At 40.7% G+C, this 19,637-nt stretch overlaps 1 long non-coding RNA gene across 1 annotated transcript in view; it reads right to left on the bottom strand.

The window, feature by feature from the left end:
* The window catches only part of LOC139752009 (uncharacterized), a 72,678-nt gene extending 54,411 nt beyond the window's left edge, over positions 1 to 18,267 (bottom strand). The window contains exon 1 of the long non-coding RNA XR_011713462.1: positions 17,963 to 18,267. This is a non-coding gene — a long non-coding RNA (uncharacterized lncRNA). The remainder of the gene's footprint in view (positions 1 to 17,962) is intronic.
* Between the last annotated feature and the right edge of the window lie 1,370 nt (positions 18,268 to 19,637).

Raw genomic sequence — 19,637 nt, 5'->3', positions numbered from 1 at the left:
TCACTCCATCTTTCCACCTCCAATTTGGTCTCCCACTTCTCCTCATTCCCTCCACCTCCGACACATATATCCTCTTGGTCAATCTTTCCTCACTCATTCTCTCCATGTGCCCAAACCATTTCAAAACACCCTCTTCTGCTCTCTCAACCACGCTCTTTTTATTTCCACACATCTCTCTTACCCTTACGTTACTTACTCGATCAAACCACCTCACACTACACATTGTCCTCAAACATCTCATTTCCAGCACATCCATCCTCCTGCGCACAACTCTATCCATAGCCCACACCTCGCAACCATACAACATTGTTGGAACCACTATTCCTTCAAACATACCCATTTTTGCTTTCCGAGATAATGTTCTCGACTTCCACACATTCTTCAAGGCTCCCAGGATTTTTGCCCCCTACCCCACCCTATGATCCACTTCCGCTTCCACGGTTCCATCTGCTGCCAGATCCACTCCCAGATATCTAAAACACTTTACTTCCTCCAGTTTTGCTCCATTCAAACTTACCTCCCAATTGACTTGACCCTCAACCCTACTGTACCTAATAACCTTGCTCTTATTCACATTTACTCTTAACTTTCTTCTTTCACACACTTTACCAAACTCAGTCACCAGCTTCTGCAGTTTCTCACATGAATCAGCCACCAGTGCTGTATCATCAGCGAACAATAACTGACTCACTTCCCATGCTCTCTCATCCCCAACAGACTTCATACTTGCCCCTCTTCCAAAACTCTTGCATTCACCTCCCTAACAACCCCATCCATAAACAAATTAAACAACCATGGAGACATCACACACCCCTGCCGCAAACCTACATTCACTGAGAACCAATCACTTTCCTCTCTTCCTACATATACACATGCCTTACATCCTCGATAAAAACTTTTCACTGCTTCTAACAACTTGCCTCCCACACCATATATTCTTAATACCTTCCACAGAGCATCTCTATCAACTCTATCATATGCCTTCTCCAGATCCATAAATGCTACATACAAATCCATATGCTTTTCTAAGTATTCCTCACATACATTCTTCAAAGCAATACATTCTTCAAAGCACATATATATATATGTGAATAAGAGCAAAGGTTATTAGGTACAGTAGGGTTGAGGGTCAAGTCAATTGGGAGGTAAGTTTGAATGGAGAAAAACTGGAGGAAGTGAAGCGTTTTAGATATCTGGGAGAGGATTTGGCAGCGGATGGAACCATGGAAGCTGAAGTGAATCATAGCGTGGGGGAGGGGGCCGAAAATTCTGGGAGCCTTGAAGAATGTTTGGAAGTCGAAAGCATTATCTTGGAAAGCAAAAATGGGTATGTTTGAAGGAATTGTGGTTCCAACAATGTAAAATGGTTGCGAGGCATGAGCTATGGATAGAGTTGTGCGGAGGAGGGTGGATGTACTGGAAATGAGATGTTTGAGGACAATATGTGGTGTGAGGTGGTTTGATCGAGTAAGTAATGTAAGGGTAAGAGAGATGTGTAGAAATAAAAAGAATGTGGTTGAGAGAGCAGAAGAGGGTGTCTTGAAATGGTTTGGTCACATGGAGAGAATGAGTGAGGAAAGATTGACCAAGAGGATATATATGTCAGAGGTGGAGGGAATGAGGAGAAGTGGGAGACCAAATTGGAGGTGGAATGATGGAGTGAAAAAGATTTTGAGTGATCGGGGCCTGAACATGCAGAAGGGTGAAAGGTGTGCAAGGAATGGAGTTAATTGGAACGATGTGGTATAACGGGGTCGACGTGCTGTCAGTGGATTGAACCAGGGCATGTGAAGCGTCTGGGGTAAACCATGGAAAGTTCTGTGGAGCCTGGATGTGGAAAGGGAGCTGTGGTTTCAGTGCATTATTACATGACAGCTAGAGACTGAGTGTGAACGAATGGGGCCTTTGTTGTTCTTTCCTAGCGCTACCTCGCACACATGAGGGGGGGAGGGGGTTGTTATTCCATGTGTGGCGGGGTTGCGATGGGAATAAATAAAGGCAGACAGTATGAATTATGTACATGTGTATATATGTATATGTCTGTGTGTGTATATATATGTGTACATTGAGATGTATAGGTATGTATATTTGTGTGTGTGGATGTGTATGTATATACATGTGTATGTGGGTGTGTTGGGCCATTCTTTCATCTGTTTCCTTGCGCTACCTCGCTAACGCGGGAGACAGCGACAAAGCAAAATAAATAAATAAATATATATATATATATATATATATATATATATATATTTTGCTTTGTCACTGTCTCCCGCGTTAGCGAGGTAGTGCAAGGAAACAGACGAAAGAATGGCCCAACCCACCCACATATACATGTATATACATAAACGTCCACACACACACACATATACTTACCTATACATCTAAACGTATACATATATATACACACAGACATATACATATATACACAGGTTGGAAAGGATCACAATTTTGCACGTGATCAAGATATTCCCCGTGGACTCATACGAATATACACAGGTACATAATTCATGCTGTCTGCCTTTATTCATTCCCATTGCAACCCCGCCACACATGAAATAACAACTCCCTCCCCCCGCATGTGTGTGAGGTAGCGCTAGGAAAAGACAACAAAGGCTACATTCGTTCACACTCAGTCTCTAGCTGTCATGTATAATGCACCTAAACCACGGCTCCCTTTCCATATCCAGGTCCCACAAAACTTTCCATGGTTTACCCCATATGCTTCACATGCCCTGGTTCAATCCACTGACAGCACGTCAACCCCGGTATACCATGTCGTTCTAATTCACTCTATTCCTTGCATGCCTTTCACACTCCTGCATGTTCAGGCCCCGATCACTCAAAATCTTTTTCACTCCATCTTTCCATCTCCAATTTGGTCTCCTACTTCTCCTCGTTCCTTCCACCTTCTGACACATATATCCTCTTAGTCAATCTTTCCTCACTCATTCTCTCCATTGACCAAACCATTTAAAAACACCCTCTTCTGCTCTCTCAACCACACTCTTTTTATTACCACACATCTCTCTTACCCTTTCATTACTTACTCGGTCAAACCACTTCACACCACATAAACGCCCATATACAAACAAATAAATATTCATTAATTTATCATTACACTTTGTTGCTGTCTCCTGCGTTAGTGAGGTAGTGCAAGGCAACAGATGAAAGAATGGCACAACCCATCCACACACACATGTATATAATACATACATACCCACACATGCACCAATATACATACCTATATATTTCAATGTATGCGTACATATACATATAAACACATGTATATATTCATACTCGCTGCCTTGATCCATTCTTGTCGCCACCCCGCCACACATGAAATGGCACCCCCTCCCCCCACATGCGCATGAAGTAGTGCTAGGAAAAGACAACAAAGGCCACATTCGTTCACACTCAGTCTCTAGCTGTCATGTGTAATGCATGGAAATAAATATACATATCAATAGATAAGCACATACATATATACATATACAAAGACATAAACATATATACACATGTACATATTCATACTTGCTTTCCTTCATCCATTCCTGGCGCTACCCGATCCCACTGTAAAGGGCATCGCTGCCCCCCCGCTTCATTGAGGTAGCCCCTGGAAAACAGACAAAAATGCCACATTCCTTCACACACAGTCTTTAGCTGTCATGTATAATGCACCAAAACCACAGCCCCCTACCCACATCCAGGCCCCACAGACCTATCATATGACCTGGATCTGTCCATTGACAGCATGTCGACCCCGGTATACCTCATCATTCCAAATCACTCTATTCCTTGCATGCCTCTCACCCTCCTATATGTCCAGGCCCTGATTGCTCAAAATCTTTTTCACTTCATCCTTCCCCCTCCAATATGGTCTCCTGCTTCTCCTTGTTCCTTCCACCATTGACACATACACCCTCTTTGTCAATCTTTACTCACTCATTCTCTCCATATGTCCAAACCATTTCAACATGCCCTTTTCTGCTCTCTCAACCATACTCTTTTTATTTCCACACATCTCTCTTACTCTTTCATTACTTACTAGATCAAACCACCTCATCCCACATATTGTCCTCAAACACTTCATTTCCAACACATCCACCCTCCTCCATACATCCTTATCTATAGCTCATGTCTCACAACCATATAACATTGTTGGAACTACTATTCCTTCACAAATACCCATTTTTGTTCTCCGAGATAATGTTCTCTTCCACACACTTTTCATTGCTCCCAGAACCTTCGCCTCCTCCCCCATCTGTGACTCACTTCCGCTTCCATGGTTCCATCTGTTGCTAAGTCCACTCCCGGATATCTAGAACACTTCATTTCCTCCAATTTTTCTCCACTGAAACTTACATCCTGAACCTAATAACCTTGCTCTTATTCACATTTACCCTCAACTTTCTCCTTTCGCACACTTTTCCAAACTGTCACCAACCTCTTCAGTTTCTCACTCGAATCAGCCACAAGAGCTGTATCATCAGCAAAGGACAACTGACTCACTTCTTAGGCCCTCTCATCCCCAGAAACTCTTGCATTTACCTCCCCAACCACCTCATCCATAAACAAATTAAAGAACCATGGAGACATCACACACTCCTGCTCTAGACCGACATTTACTATGAACCATTCACTCTCGTCTCTTCCTACTCATACAAATGCCTTACATCCTTGGTAAAAACTTTTCACTGCTAGAATTCTAGCAGCTTACCTCCCACACTGTATACTCTTAAGACCTTCAACAAAGGATCTCCATCAATCCTATCATATGCTTTCTCCAGATCCATAAATGCTACATAAAAACCCATCTGTTTTTCTAAGTATTTCTCACATACATTATTCAAATTGGGGAAGATTGGGGAAGAGCAGTGTGGTTTCAGAAGTGGTAGAGGATGTGTGGATCAGGTGTTTGCTTTGAAGAATGTATGTGAGAAATACTTAGAAAAGCAAATGGATTTGTATGTAGCATTTATGGATCTGGAGAAGGCATATGATAGAGTTGATAGAGATGCTCTGTGGAAGGTATTAAGAATATATGGTGTGGGAGGAAAGTTGTTAGAAGCAGTGAAAAGTTTTTATCGAGGATGTAAGGCATGTGTACGTGTAGGAAGAGAGGAAAGTGATTGGTTCTCAGTGAATGTAGGTTTGCGGCAGGGGTGTGTGATGTCTCCATGGTTGTTTAATTTGTTTATGGATGGGGTTGTTAGGGAGGTAAATGCAAGAGTTTTGGAAAGAGGGGCAAGTATGAAGTCTGTTGGGGATGAGAGAGCTTGGGAAGTGAGTCAGTTGTTGTTCGCTGATGATACAGTGCTGGTGGCTGATTCATGTGAGAAACTGCAGAAGCTGGTGACTGAGTTTGGAAAAGTGTGTGGAAGAAGAAAGTTAAGAGTAAATGTGAATAAGAGCAAGGTTATTAGGTACAGTAGGGTTGAGGGTCAAGTCAATTGGGAGGTGAGTTTGAATGGAGAAAAACTGGAGGAAGTGAAGTGTTTTAGATATCTGGGAGTGGATCTGGCAGAGGATGGAACCATGGAAGCGGAAGTGGATCATAGGGTGGGGGAGGGGGCGAAAATCCTGGGGGCCTTGAAGAATGTGTGGAAGTCGAGAACATTATCTCGGAAAGCAAAAATGGGTATGTTTGAAGGAATAGTGGTTCCAACAATGTTGTATGGTTGCGAGGCGTGGGCTATGGATAGAGTTGTGCGCAGGAGGATGGATGTGCTGGAAATGAGATGTTTGAGGACAATGTGTGGTGTGAGGTGGTTTGATCGAGTGAGTAACGTAAGGGTAAGAGAGATGTGTGGAAATAAAAAGAGCGTGGTTGAGAGAGCAGAAGAGGGTGTTTTGAAGTGGTTTGGGCACATGGAGAGGATGAGTGAGGAAAGATTGACCAAGAGGATATATGTGTCGGAGGTGGAGGGAACAAGGAGAAGAGGGAGACCAAATTGGAGGTGGAAAGATGGAGTGAAAAAGATTTTGTGTGATCGGGGCCTGAACATGCAGGAGGGTAAAAGGAGGGCAAGGAATAGAGTGAATTGGAGCAATGTGGTATACCGGGGTTAACGTGCTGTCAGTGGATTGAAGCAAGGCATGTGAAGCGTCTGGGGTAAACCATGGAAAGCTGTGTAGGTATGTATATTTGCGTGTGTGGACGTATGTATATACATGTGTATGGGGGAGGGGTTGGGCCATTTCTTTTGTCTGTTTCCTTGCGCTACCTCGCAAACGCGGGAGACAGCGACAAAGTATAATAAAAAAAAATAATAATTATTCAAAGCAAATACCTGATCCACAAATCCTCTACCACTTCTGAAACCACACTGCTCTTCTCCAATCTGATGCTCTGTACATGCCTTCACCCTCTCAATCAGTACCCTCTGTACTTTGAACACTCACCTTTATCTCCTTTGCTTTTGTATAGTGGCACTATGCATGCATTCCACCAATGCTCAGGCACTTCACCATGATCCATACATACATTGAATATCCAATATCCAACCAATCAACAACACCATCAGCCCCTTTTTTTTAACAAATTCTACTGCAATACCATGGTGACATCACAAAGCCCTACCTAAAACCCACATGAATAACAAAACTTTAGCTCAACTCTCCATACCCTCTTGCACATGCATTTGCTCCTGTATGGAATGCTTTCACACCCCATATATCCTTAACATCCCATAAAGCATTCCACTTGAGCCTCTCATACATTTTTTCCATATCCATAATAGCTGTATGGAATTTCTTACCTTCCACAAAATACTTTCTCACTATCATCTTTATCACAAAAATCTGATCCACACATCCCCTACCTTAACAAAAATCCTCTTGCTCCTCACTCATTCCGCATTTAGTCTCTTTCAGTCAACATTCTTGCATTCACTTTTCCTGGTATACTTAACAGACTTATTCCCTTACAGTTTCTACGTACATTTATAGTATCTTTTCCTTTGAATAAAGGAATAATAATAGCTTTCACCCAATCCTCAGGATAGATTACATATTAAATGCATCCACTCCATCATACTTTTTTGCCCTTACCTCAGTATTTTAGCCATAATCCAATTCATTCCAGATGCCTTTCCTTCCTTTATTCTCTTTGCTGCCCTTCTTACGTCCCTTTTTGCTACAACCCTTGCACTTGTATCCTCTTCCTTCTATCCTCCATACCTGTCCATATAACAACTACTGCCTCACCTTCAGCATTCATCAGTTCTTCAAAATGTTAATTCCATCTTCCTTTCACTTATTCCTCTTGATTCAGCAACTCCCCTTTCTTACTTCTCACATAAACATATCCACTCTTACATCCACCTGCTTCCTTTTTCACCTCCTTCCAGTACAATCTCTTGTTTTCTCTAAACTTTTCACTCCACTTTCTTCCAAAGTCTTCATCCACCTTTCTTTATTTTCCTCTATCAGCTTTTTACCATTCCACTCCCACATTTTATATTTTTCCCTCCTCCTTTGCTGAACTTCCACCGATACATTCCTTTTGAGCAACCTGTCATATACTTGTTTCTTCTCTTCTACAGCATTACTGATCTCTTCTGTCCACCATGCACTTCCTTTTTTATTCCTATATCTCATGACAATGTATTCTTCTCCTAAGCCTACACCTTTAACAGTATTTCTCTAAAAATTTTAACACCTCATTCAAGCATGAATGCATCCCTACATTCATTACACTTCCATCAAAACTTTCAGTCACCTTCCTTTCATAATACTTTCAGTCACCTTCCTATCATCTTCCTTCCTGCATTTTTTCTGATTCACCTTCTTGCTTGCCAGTACTTTTACCTCTTCATTCTTCCTTACACCACTTCTCCCTTATCCTCCTTCCCACAAGAACTGCAAAATAGTTGGAGTCTCCAAAGACTCCTCGCACAACTAACACACCTTTTCTCAATATTTCATTCACTCCCACATAGTCTATCAAAGCCTTTTCACCTTCTCTTCCATCATTTCTCATCCTTGTACACCTGTGGATCATCTTGTGCTGAAAAAAAGGCCTACACACTTGGGAAGCCCCGAGCAAACTGTGATAATTTGTAGATTCTAAAGCTTTGGTGAATGGTGAATTGTTTGCATTGGGAAAAGTTCTCTGTGTTTCAGTTTTCCATCAATAGAAGTGTTAACATACCAGCAACAAGCTGAGTGTTTAATATGCTTCTAGTTTGAATATCTCACCAGCAACAAATAATAATACTTCCTGCTATTTTTTTTGCTTTTTCTTGATATTTTTGATCAACTTTTAAGGTTACAATAACTTTTATAATCTTTTGATAATCTTGGGCCACCCCCCCCAAAAAAAAAATCTTGCTTGATCCTTTATGGGCTAATATCAAGGGTGGGCCATAATAAATGGTTGCAATCCATGACTGCCCAAGCAGCAAACCACATTATTGTTAGTATACTTCTACAATAAACTGTGGTTGTAAGGAGCACTCAGGTGAAGTTTCACAGGCTTCGATGCTTCTTTTTTTACTTATCTTTTCCGTTATTCAGTACCACAAAATACAAGTATAATGCTCCATATCTCACTCTGCAACTCTCATCATATTTTCTATGCACTACATCAGCATTGTAAAACAAAATCACTCAATATCCAAAACAAGTTCTAATGCACAAAACCTTGAATGACATAACTGCATCAATTCTTCATGAGTAGATACAAGTGTGGCACAGCACTACAATTTTAACCCTTTACCTTACCCTTAAACTTCATCAGTGTTGGTTCTTTGCATTTCAACATACCAGAAACAAATGTTTTAATTGTTTATTGTAGTCCCACATTGCTATCAGGTGTTGGAAATGGTTATTTTTGTTTCATGTGCTATATCTATTCTGTTGTGATTACAGAAATATCTTTTATAATGAATGATGTTAGATTAGGCAATAGTAGCATATCAAGGAAACTGTATGGTTAAATCATGTAAAAGTAGGTCATACAATCTTAAAACTAACAAAACCTATGAAAACCACACAATCTCCCTAGCAGTCAAGATTTATCTTAATATTCAGTATGACCATACATGTAGTGTAGCAGTTAGTATTCCTGACACATTCATGGGCCTTACCAGGAGTAGCTGGTTGATATATTAGGTCAGGGCATCTATATCATGGCTTAGGCTAGGGCATCTATACACATGGTTTTGGCTAGGGCATCTATACACATGGTTTTGGCTAGGGCATCTATACACATGGTTTTGGCTAGGGCATCTATACACATGGTATTAATGAGGTGGCCTTGATCAAGGCATTCAGTAGCCTGTGCCATCCCAGCTAACATGAAAATAATTCTAGTTGAAATAAACCGGTCACTATCATGAAAATGCATCACCCAAACTGATAACAGCATCATCATCAGCAGATAATTATAATTTTGGTATTTTTGTACTAGCTATAATTTTGGCTACCAAATGAGATTAGATGAGGTTTTTTTTAAAGGTTCTGTGTTAGTTTATCAGAGACATGTGCATTTTCTAGGTCTGGGATCTCCATCCTAACTTTTATAGAGACCTCATTTCCTCATAAAAAAATTATTTGAGTGTGGTTTTTAATTTTCACTCATAAATGCACATAATTTGTTTGCAATAAGGTTATGAGTGTGAGGGAAAATATGGGATTCAGATAATATTGAAGTAAAACACCTACAGATATAAATACAAAAAATAACTGGAGGCTGATTCATGTGAGAAACTGCAGAAGCTAGTGACTGAGTTTGGTAAAGTGTGTGAAAGAAGAAAGTTAAGAGTAAATGTGAATAAGAGTAAGGTTATTAGGTAAAGGAGGGTTGAGGGTCAAGTAAATTGGGAGGTAAGTTTGAATGGAGAAAAACTGGAGGAAGTGAAGTGTTTTAGATATCTGGGAGTGGATCTGGCAGCGGATGGAACCATGGAAGCAGAAGAGAATCATAGGGTGGGGGAGAGGGCGAAAATTCTGGGAGCCTTGAAGAATGCGTGGAAGTTGAGAATATTATCTCGGAAAGCAAAAATGGGTATGTTTGAAGGAATAGTGGTTCCAACAATGTTGTATGGTTGCGAGGCGTGGGCTATGGATAGAATTGTGCGTAGGAGGGTGGATGTGCTGGAAATGAGATGTTTAAGGACAGTATGTGGTGTGAGGTGGTTTGATCGAGTAAGTAATAATAGGGTAAGAGAGATGTGTGGTAATAAAAAGAGTGTAGTTGAGAGAGCAGAAGAGGGTGTTTTGAAATGGTTTGGTCATATGGAGAGAATGAGTGAGGAAAGATTGACCAAGAGGATATATGTGCCAGAGGTGGAGGGAACGAGGAGAAGTGGGAGACCAAATTGGAGGTGGAAAGATGGAGCGAAAAAGATTTTGAGTGATCGGGGCCTGAACATGCAGGAGGGTGAAAGGCATGCAAGGAATAGAGTAAATTGGAATGATGTGGTATACCAGGGTCGACGTGCTGTCAATGGATTGAACCAGGGCACATGAAGCGTCTGGGGTAAACCATGGAAAGTTCTGTGGGGCCTGGATGTGGAAAGGGAGCTGTGGTTTCGGTGCATTATTACATGACAGCTAAAGACTGAGTGTGAACGAATAGGGCCTTTGTTGTCTTTTCCTAGCGCTACCTCGCACACATGAGGGGGGAGGGTGTTATTATGCCATGTGTGGCGGGGTGGCGATGGGAATGAATAAAGGCAGACAGTACGAATTATGTTTTTTTTTTCTTTTTTTTTTTTTTGCTTTGTCGCTGTCTCCTGTGTTTGCGAGGTAGCGCAAGGAAACAGACGAAAGAAATGGCCCAACCCACCCCCATACAACATGCATATACATACGTCCACACACGCAAATATACATACCTACACAGCTTTCCATGGTTTACCCCAGACGCTTCACATGCCCTGATTCAATCCACTGACAGCACGTCGACCCAGGTATACCACATCGCTCCAATTCACTCTATTCCTTGCACACCTTTCACCCTCCTGCATGTTCAGGCCCCAATCACACAAAATCTTTTTCACTCCATCTTTCCACCTCCAATTTGGTCTCCCACTTCTCCTCGTTCCCTCCACCTCCGACACATATATCCTCTTGGTCAATCTTTCCTAACTCATTCTCTCCATGTGCCCAAACCATTTCAAAACACCCTCTTCTGCTCTCTCAACCACGCTCTTTTTATTTCCACACATCTCTCTTACCCTTACGTTACTTACTCGATCAAACCACCTCACACCACACATTGTCCTCAAACATCTCATTTCCAGCACATCCATCCTCCTGCGCACAACTCTATCCACAGCCCACGCCTCGCAACCATACAACATTGTTGGAACCACTATTCCTTCAAACATACCCATTTTTGCTTTCCGAGATAATGTTCTCGACTTCCACACATTCTTCAAGGCTCCCAAGATTTTCGCCCCCTCCCCCACCCTATGATCCACTTCCGCTTCCATGGTTCCATCCGCTGCCAGATCCACTCCCAGATATCTAAAACACTTTACTTCCTCCAATTTTTCTCCATTCAAATTATGTACATGGGTATATATGTATACGTCTGTGTGTGTATATATATGTATACATTGAGATGTATAGGTATGTATATGTGCTGTGTGTGGACGTATATGTGTATACATGTGTATGTGGGTGGGTTGGGCCATTCTTTCGTCTGTTTCCTTGCGCTACCTTGCTAACGCGGGAGACAGCGACTAAGCAAAATACAAATAAAAATGAATAACTTGTCTGTCTAAATACTACACACAGCAAGAGATAAATTTCTTCATTATTGAAGAGATACAGTCAAGTGTATGGTACCATGCATCATCAGGTTCAAGAGGTATAAAGTGATATCGATGTCTATAAATATCACAATATAACCCTGAGTGGAACATCCTTTAGTGTAGTGACTTCAATCCCTTTATATTAAGAGACACTTGAATTCACTAAATGTATTTACCTTTCAAACATTATGATATGTGGCATCATCCAAGGGAATGCATACCAGAATAACAAGGAAAATTAGCACTGCAAGACCCTACAGGAAGTCATGTTTTTTATAGCCTTATCAAATTTGTAAATAAAATTAAAAACATTCAAAACTCTATAAGGTCTAAATACAGTGCCTTTCCTCTTGATGAACATTTGCAAATATCTTCATGCTACACCTTAGATAATTAGCAAATCACATGGCTTCCTGCACAAGTTGAGAAATTTTGATGAAAGTGGTACACTCAGAAAAACTGATAGAGTTCTTTTACCTCATAATTTCCCTCCAATTCAAAGCCCTGCCCACTTTGTGTACTTAAAATTGTGGGAAGAGGAAATGCTAAAGATAAAATCCCACACCATAGCAACTCGACAGTGTTACAAATCCATTGGTGCTACTTTTTTGAAAATCTATCAAATAGAAATTATGCATTCTCTTTCCAATAAATTACCAGTTCTGTTGATATTTGACATGTGTATTTGGCCTGCCTAACTTTCTATATCAACCTAACATTTTCCCTGATATACATAAAATGTTATCACTTTATTTAATATAGCTCAAGAAATAATGATTGAATTTTAGAATAGAGACACATTTTCTAGGATTATTATAATTATCTGTTTTCTACTCAAGGAATAATTGTTACCCCTGTAAAAACTGATTTCAGAGTATGGATTTTCCTTTTTCATTCTTAAAACAGCTTTCATTATGAAATAAATCATTAGTGATAAGGTTATGAGGGAGACAGAAAATGTGAGGTTAGATAACAAATAATTTAAAATACCAATACATATATTGGTATTTTAACTTTCTAAAAAGGGAAACAGAAGAAGGAGTCACGCGTGGAGTGCTCATCCTCCTCAAAGGCTCAGATTGGGGTGTCTAAATGTGTGTGGATGTAACCAAGATGAGAAAAAAGGAGAGATAGATACTATGTTTGAGGAAAGGAACCTGGATGTTTTGGCTCTGAGTGAAACAAAGCTCAAGGGTAAAGGGGAAGAGTGATTTGGGAATGTCTTGGGAGTAAAGTCAGGGGTTAGTGAGAGGACAAGAGCAAGAGAAGGAGTAGCACTACTCCTGAAACAGGAGCGGTGGGAGTGTGTGATAGAGTGTAAGAAAGTAAACTCTAGATCAATATGGGTAAAACTGAAAGTGGATGGAGAGAGATGGGTGATTATTGGTACATATGCACCTGGGCATGAGAAGAAAGATCATGAGAGGCAAGTGTTTTGGGAGCAGCTGAGTGAGCGTGGTAGTAGTTTTGATGCATGAGACTGGGTTATAGTGATGGGTGATTTGAATGCAAAGGTGGATAATGTGGCAGTTGAGGGAATAATTGGTGTACATGGGGAGTTCAGTGTTGTAAATGGAAATGGTAAAGAGCTTGTAGATTTATGTGCTGAAAAAGGACTGGTGATTGGGAATACCTGGTTTAAAAAGAGAGATATACATAAGTATATATATTCCTATGAGTCCACGGGGAAAATGAAACACGAAAAGTTCCCAAGTGCACTTTCGTGTAATAATCACATCATCAGGGGAGACACAAGAGAGGAATATAACAGTCAGTTGATATACATCGAAGAGACGAAGCTAGGATACCATTTGGTAAACATGTGATTGTCCAAAACACATGTTTACCAAATGGCGTCCTAGCTTCGTCTCTTCGATGTATATCAACTGACTGTTATATTCCTCTCTTGTGTCTCCCCTGATGATGTGATTATTACACGAAAGTGCACTTGGGAACTTTTCGTGTTTCATTTTCCCCGTGGACTCATAGGAATATCTTGATCAAGCGCAAAATTGTGATCCTTTCCAACAAGTATACATATGTAAGTAGGAGAGATGGCCAGAGAGCGTTATTGGATTACGTGTTAATTGATAGGCGCACGAGAGAGAGACTTTTGGATGTTAATGTGCTGAGAGGTGCAACCGGAGGGTTGTCTGATCATTATCTTGTGGAGGCAAAGGTGAAGATTTGTATGGGTTTTCAGAAAAGAAGAGAGAATGTTGGGGTGAAGAGAGTGGTAAGAGTAAGTGAGATTGGGAAGGAGACTTGTGTGAGAAAGTACCAGGAGACACTGAGTACAGAATGGAAAAAGGTGAGAACGAAGGATATAAAGGGAGTGGGGGAGGAATGGGATGTATTTAGGGAAGCAGTGATGGCTTGCGCAAAAGATGCTTGTGGCATGAGAAGCGAGGAAGGTGGGCAGATTAGAAAAAGTAGCAATTGGTGGGATGAAGAAGTAAGATTATTAGTGAAAGGGAAGCGAGAGGCATTTGGACGATTTTTGCAGGGAAGTAATGCAAATGACTGGGAGATGTATAAAAGAAAGAGGCACGAGGTCAAGAGAAAGGTGCAAGAGGTGAAAAAGAGGGCAAGTGAGAGTTGGGGTGAGAGATTATCATTAAAGTTTAGGGAGAATAAAAAGATGTTTAGGAAGGAGGTAAATAAAGTGCATAAGACAAGAGAATAAATGGGAACATCAGTGAAAGGGATAATGGGGAGGTGATAACACGTAGTGGTGATGTGAGAGGAGATGGAGTGAGTATTTTGAAGGTTTGTTGAATGAATTTGATGATACAGTGGCAGATACAGGGTGTTTTGGTAGAGGTGGTGTGCAAAGTGAGAGGGTTAAGGAGAATGATTTGGTAAACAGAGAGGAGGCAGTAAAAGCTTTGCGGAAGATGAAAGCCGGCAAGGCAGCAGGTTTGGATGGTATTGCAGTGGAATTTATTACAAAAGGGGTGACTGTATTGTTGACTGGTTGGTAAGGTTATCTAATGTATGTATGACTCATGGTGAGGTGCCTGAGGATTGGCGGAATGCGTGCATAGTGCCAATGTACAAAGGCAAAGGGGATAAGAGTGAGTGCTCAAATTACAGAGGTATAAGTTTGTTGAGTATTCCTGGGAAATTATATGGGAGGGTATTAATTGAGAGGGTGAAGGCATGTACAGAGCATCAGATTGGGGAAGAGCAGTGTGGTTTCAGAAGTGGTAGAGGATGTGTGGATCAGGTGTTTGCTTTAAAGAATGTATGTGAGAAATACTTAGAAAAGCAAATGGATTTGTATGTAGCATTTATGGATCTTGAGAAGGCATATGATAAGAGTTGATAGAGATGCTCTTTGGAAGGTATTAAGAATAAATGGTGAGGGAGGCAAAGTTGTTAGAAGCAGTGAAAAGTTTTTATCGAGGATGTAAGGCATGTGTACGTGCAGGAAGAGAGGAAAGTGACTGGTTCTCAGTGAATGTTGGTTTGTGGCAGGAGTACGTGATGTCTCCATGGTTGTTTAATTTGTTTATGGATGGGGTTGTTAGGGAGGTGACTGCAACAGTTTTGGAAAGAAGGGCAAGTATGCAGTCTGTTGTGGATGAGAGAGCTTGGGAAGTGAGTCAGTTGTTGTTCGCTGATGAATCAGTGCCGGTGGCTGATTCGGGTGAGAAACTGCAGAAACTGGTGACTGGGTTTGGTAAAGTGTGTGAATAAGAAAGCTAAGAGTAAATGTGAATAAGAATAAGGTTATTAGGAACAGTAGGGTTGAGGGTCAAGTCAATTGGGAGGTAAGTTTGAATGGAGAAAAACTGGAGGAAGTGAAGTGTTTTAGATATCTGTTAGTGGATTTGGCAGCAGATGGAACCACGGAAGTGGAAGTGAATCATAGGGTGGGGGAGGGGGCGAAAGTTCTGGGAGTGTTGAAAAATGTGTGGAAGTCGAGAACGTTATCTTGGAAAGCAAAAATGGATATGTTTGAAGGAATAGTGGTTCCAAGAATGTTATATGGTTGCGAGGCGTGGGCTATAGATAGAGTTGTGCGGAGGAGGGTGGATGTGTTGGAAATGAGATGTTTGAGGACAATATGTGGTGTGAGGTGGTTTGATCGAGTAAGTAATGAAAGAGTAATAGAAATGTGCGGTAATAAAAAGAGTGTGGCTGAGAGAACAGAAGAGGGTGTTTTGAAATGGTTTGGGCACATGGAGAGAATGAGTGAGGAAAAATTGACAGAGGATATATGTGTCAGAGGTGGAGGGAATGAGGAGAAGTGGGAGACCAAACTGGAGGTGGAAAGATGGAGTGAAAAAGATTTTGAGCAATCGGGGCCTGAATATGCAGGAGGGTGAAAGGCATGCAAGGAATAGAGTGAATTGGAACGATGTAGTATACCGGGGTCGACGTGCTGTCAATGGATTGAACCAGGGCATGTGAAGCGTCTGGGGTAAACCATGGAAAGTTTTGGTGGGCCTGGATGTGGAAATGGAGCTGTGGTTTTGGCGCATTATACATGACAGCTAGAGACTGAGTGTGAACGAATGTGGCCTTTGTTGTCTTTTCCTAGCGCTACCTCGCACACGTGTGGGGGGAGGGGGGCTGTCATTTCATGTGTGGCGGGGTGGTGACAGGAATGAATAAGGGCAGACAGTATGAATTATGCACATGTGTATATATATGTACATGTCTGAGTGTGTACATATATGTTGACGTTGAGATGTATAGGTATGTATATGTGTGTGTGTGGATGTGTATGTATATACATGTGTATGTGGGTGGGTTGGGCCATTCTTTTGTCTGTTTCCTTGTGCTACCTTGCTAACACGGGAGACAGTGACAGAGTATAATGATTATTAAAAAAATAATATAAATATAATAATCTGTCTATCCTAATACCACAGACATATTGTGGTTCTATTACTAATGATATTTCATGTTATAAAAACATATACAGCACTTGTTTGTGCCACGATTCATTTGGTTTCAAATGTAAACAGTAAGTGCAAATGTCTACAGAGATACAAGAATCTAACCCTGTGTGGGACTGTTTTCATATGCATAAAGTTGTGCCCTAAATCTATAAAGGAATCAAAATTCATCCATCATACTTGAAAAACTTGGATTAAATCAGATCAAAAAAATATACATAGCAGCATTCAATGAAAATACATGAATAAAGGAATACAGGCATTTCTATACTCTATAGGCAAGTTTTTTTGTTTCAGTACAGCTTAATTCACTTTGCATATCTATATGAATCAAACAAAGCTCCACAGGTTTTAAAAAAGTTTCTGATGAATGTTTTTTGTGCCATCCACGGATGGTCACTTTTCTAATGCCCTTGCACTATGAGCAAGTACATAAGAAAATGACTTCAAGATGCCATAAGTGTCCCTCATGTTCATTTACTTTTTGCTAGATTTCAATGAAAGTGTAACGAATGCATTAAGTAATTATCAACTGATGACTTTTGATGTTTTTACCTCACAATTTCCCTTATTTCAAAGCCAAAACTACCGTACAAAAACTTAAATTTGCTGGATTTAGTGATGTTTCATCTAAAATCATACACTCTGTAACAAATCTCACTGAAAGAAATCCATTGGCACCAATTTCATTAAATTTTGTCAAGAAATATCTCATGTGCATTTACTTGACAATTATCACAGGAAAGTTCCACTCTAAAGTCACTCTTTACAATGGCAACAATGATTCCATAAAAGTAGAACACACATAATAATCAGAAAATACACACATCCATCTTGTCAACCACCCACATGTAGTACGAGGATAGGCATCCCTCCTGTTCATATCCAGTTAGCTAGAACTGAACATAATTGCTGCAATTGCATTGCTTATATTCTCGGCTGTTTGTTCTTAGTGTTTTTACATTATTTCCCTCTACTTTAAAGTTATGTCCACTTTATGAGAACTTCAAACATATGGAGGTGATATACTTAAAATCCCCCAATCTATATGAACTTTACATATTTCATGGAATCTATCGGCACCAAATTAGTTAAATTCTATCATTTAGAAAACGCGCGTCCGTATTTCAGGTCCGTATTCTGAAATATTACTGAAAATATAAGGTTCTCCAATCTGTATGATTCTCAGCAAGTATTACTTCAGTCTCTAAACACTACACAAGTCAATATTTAGGGCTAATAACAATGCGGATCTAAACTAAGCACTCATCACAAATGTGGTTACCTTACCTCTCAGATCACGATAACCTCACAGGTATAATCCTGTGCACCAACTCCATTAAGGACCCAAGAGCTGCCCCATCTCTACAACACACCTTGGTCTACATGGCGATCTAGTACTTATGTCATCCACTGACCAATAGCATGTGTTTAACTGCGCACTCTTGCGTGGGAGGATGTCGACTGTTTACTGCATAATATACAAGTTTAATTAAAGAGATGTGTCAGCCTTTGCAGATGACAGCAGAAACATAAACAACATCTGCAGACGAATTGTCTATTGTCAACCACCAATGTAAACAGAATTCACTTGCTATTTTGGCCCCTTATCCGTTTACCTGACGCGACCATTGATTGACTAATACCGTTTACCTGACGCGACCATTGATTGACTAATAAATTGATTTATTGTTTTGGGCAAATACGTGGATATGAAGGTATTTACAAATCTTACCAAGAATAACACATTAAATCTATAAAAGAAAATGCATTGTTCATTGCGGTCCTTGTAATACATTCAAATGACTGATGGCACAGAATAGAAAATAACAGTGAGACTAGAAAATATAATTGAGCTTTTCACACAATAGAATTTCATAATGATAGATAAATGTCTGTGTGGGTGATCATTATTTGAGTGCTCACGAGAAAGACTTTTACACTAGTGTTGTACTGTCTTAACCTTGTATATTTACCATATCATGCCTCTCGTACACACACAGCACCCATCTACCTGCTAGCCTCGAGGGGAAGATAGCATCTGGTATAGGGTGTTAACCGACTGATACGTCTAGCATTCGAACATTGTCAGATTTGTGCGTGATCGATGGTCAGCGGCCGGAACGACCACTGCACTATGGAAGCTCATGACTGTGTGTGTGTGTGTGTGTTACCAGTAAAGTTTTACACTCGTGTTGTCCTGTCTCTTAACCTTTTATGAATGTGCCATGCCTTTACTGCCTCTACACCCACAAGTTTACACCAGGTACCTGTTTTATCGACCAGCACTTAGGAAAGGATGAATAGGTAGGTGGAACTGTGGGCCGGCTGCTGCGACCAGGATGGGATTCCCAGCGGCCCATAGATGCCTGGGGATCAATAAAGCTAACCGGTACACCACGGAGGTCCGTGTGTTGTGTGTGTGTGTGTGTGTGTGTGTGGGAGTGAAGGCATGGCATATACTTACAAAATGAAGAGATGGGGTAACGTGAATGTAAAACTCTCCCCCCGTGACACACAAATGTAAATAGCACACACACACACACACACACACACGTGCTCATATACAGATAGACATGCAGATAAGGAGTTTGAGAGCTATGCGCTTAAGGAAACAACCATAAACATATTCAAGCACACATAATAAAAATCAGTTGGATGGAAACATGTACAGTTAATTATGCATAAGGGTATGTGTTTACGACAAACGAGATGGCTGGGAGGAGTCTATATGTGGACGACAGAAAACATTTGACACTAAATTTGAGTCTGGTAAAGAAGCTGGATCTTCAGGCAAGAATAAAGGAACTCCTACGATTAATAGATTATCTTAGAGGAAGGAAACAGATGGCGCACGTATGGGAAACCTTCTCGAAATAGACTAAGTCCGTAGAGTTCTGTTTTGGAACCATTGCTTCCCCTGATCTATCTAAATAAGTAAAATCATGGGGAAGTGAATCTTATC

This window comes from Panulirus ornatus, chromosome 12, assembly GCF_036320965.1.
Source record: "Panulirus ornatus isolate Po-2019 chromosome 12, ASM3632096v1, whole genome shotgun sequence".
Lineage (NCBI taxonomy): Eukaryota > Metazoa > Arthropoda > Malacostraca > Decapoda > Palinuridae > Panulirus > Panulirus ornatus.
Note: the sequence above shows the minus strand (reverse complement) of the source record. Positions and strands in the feature narration are given on the sequence as shown.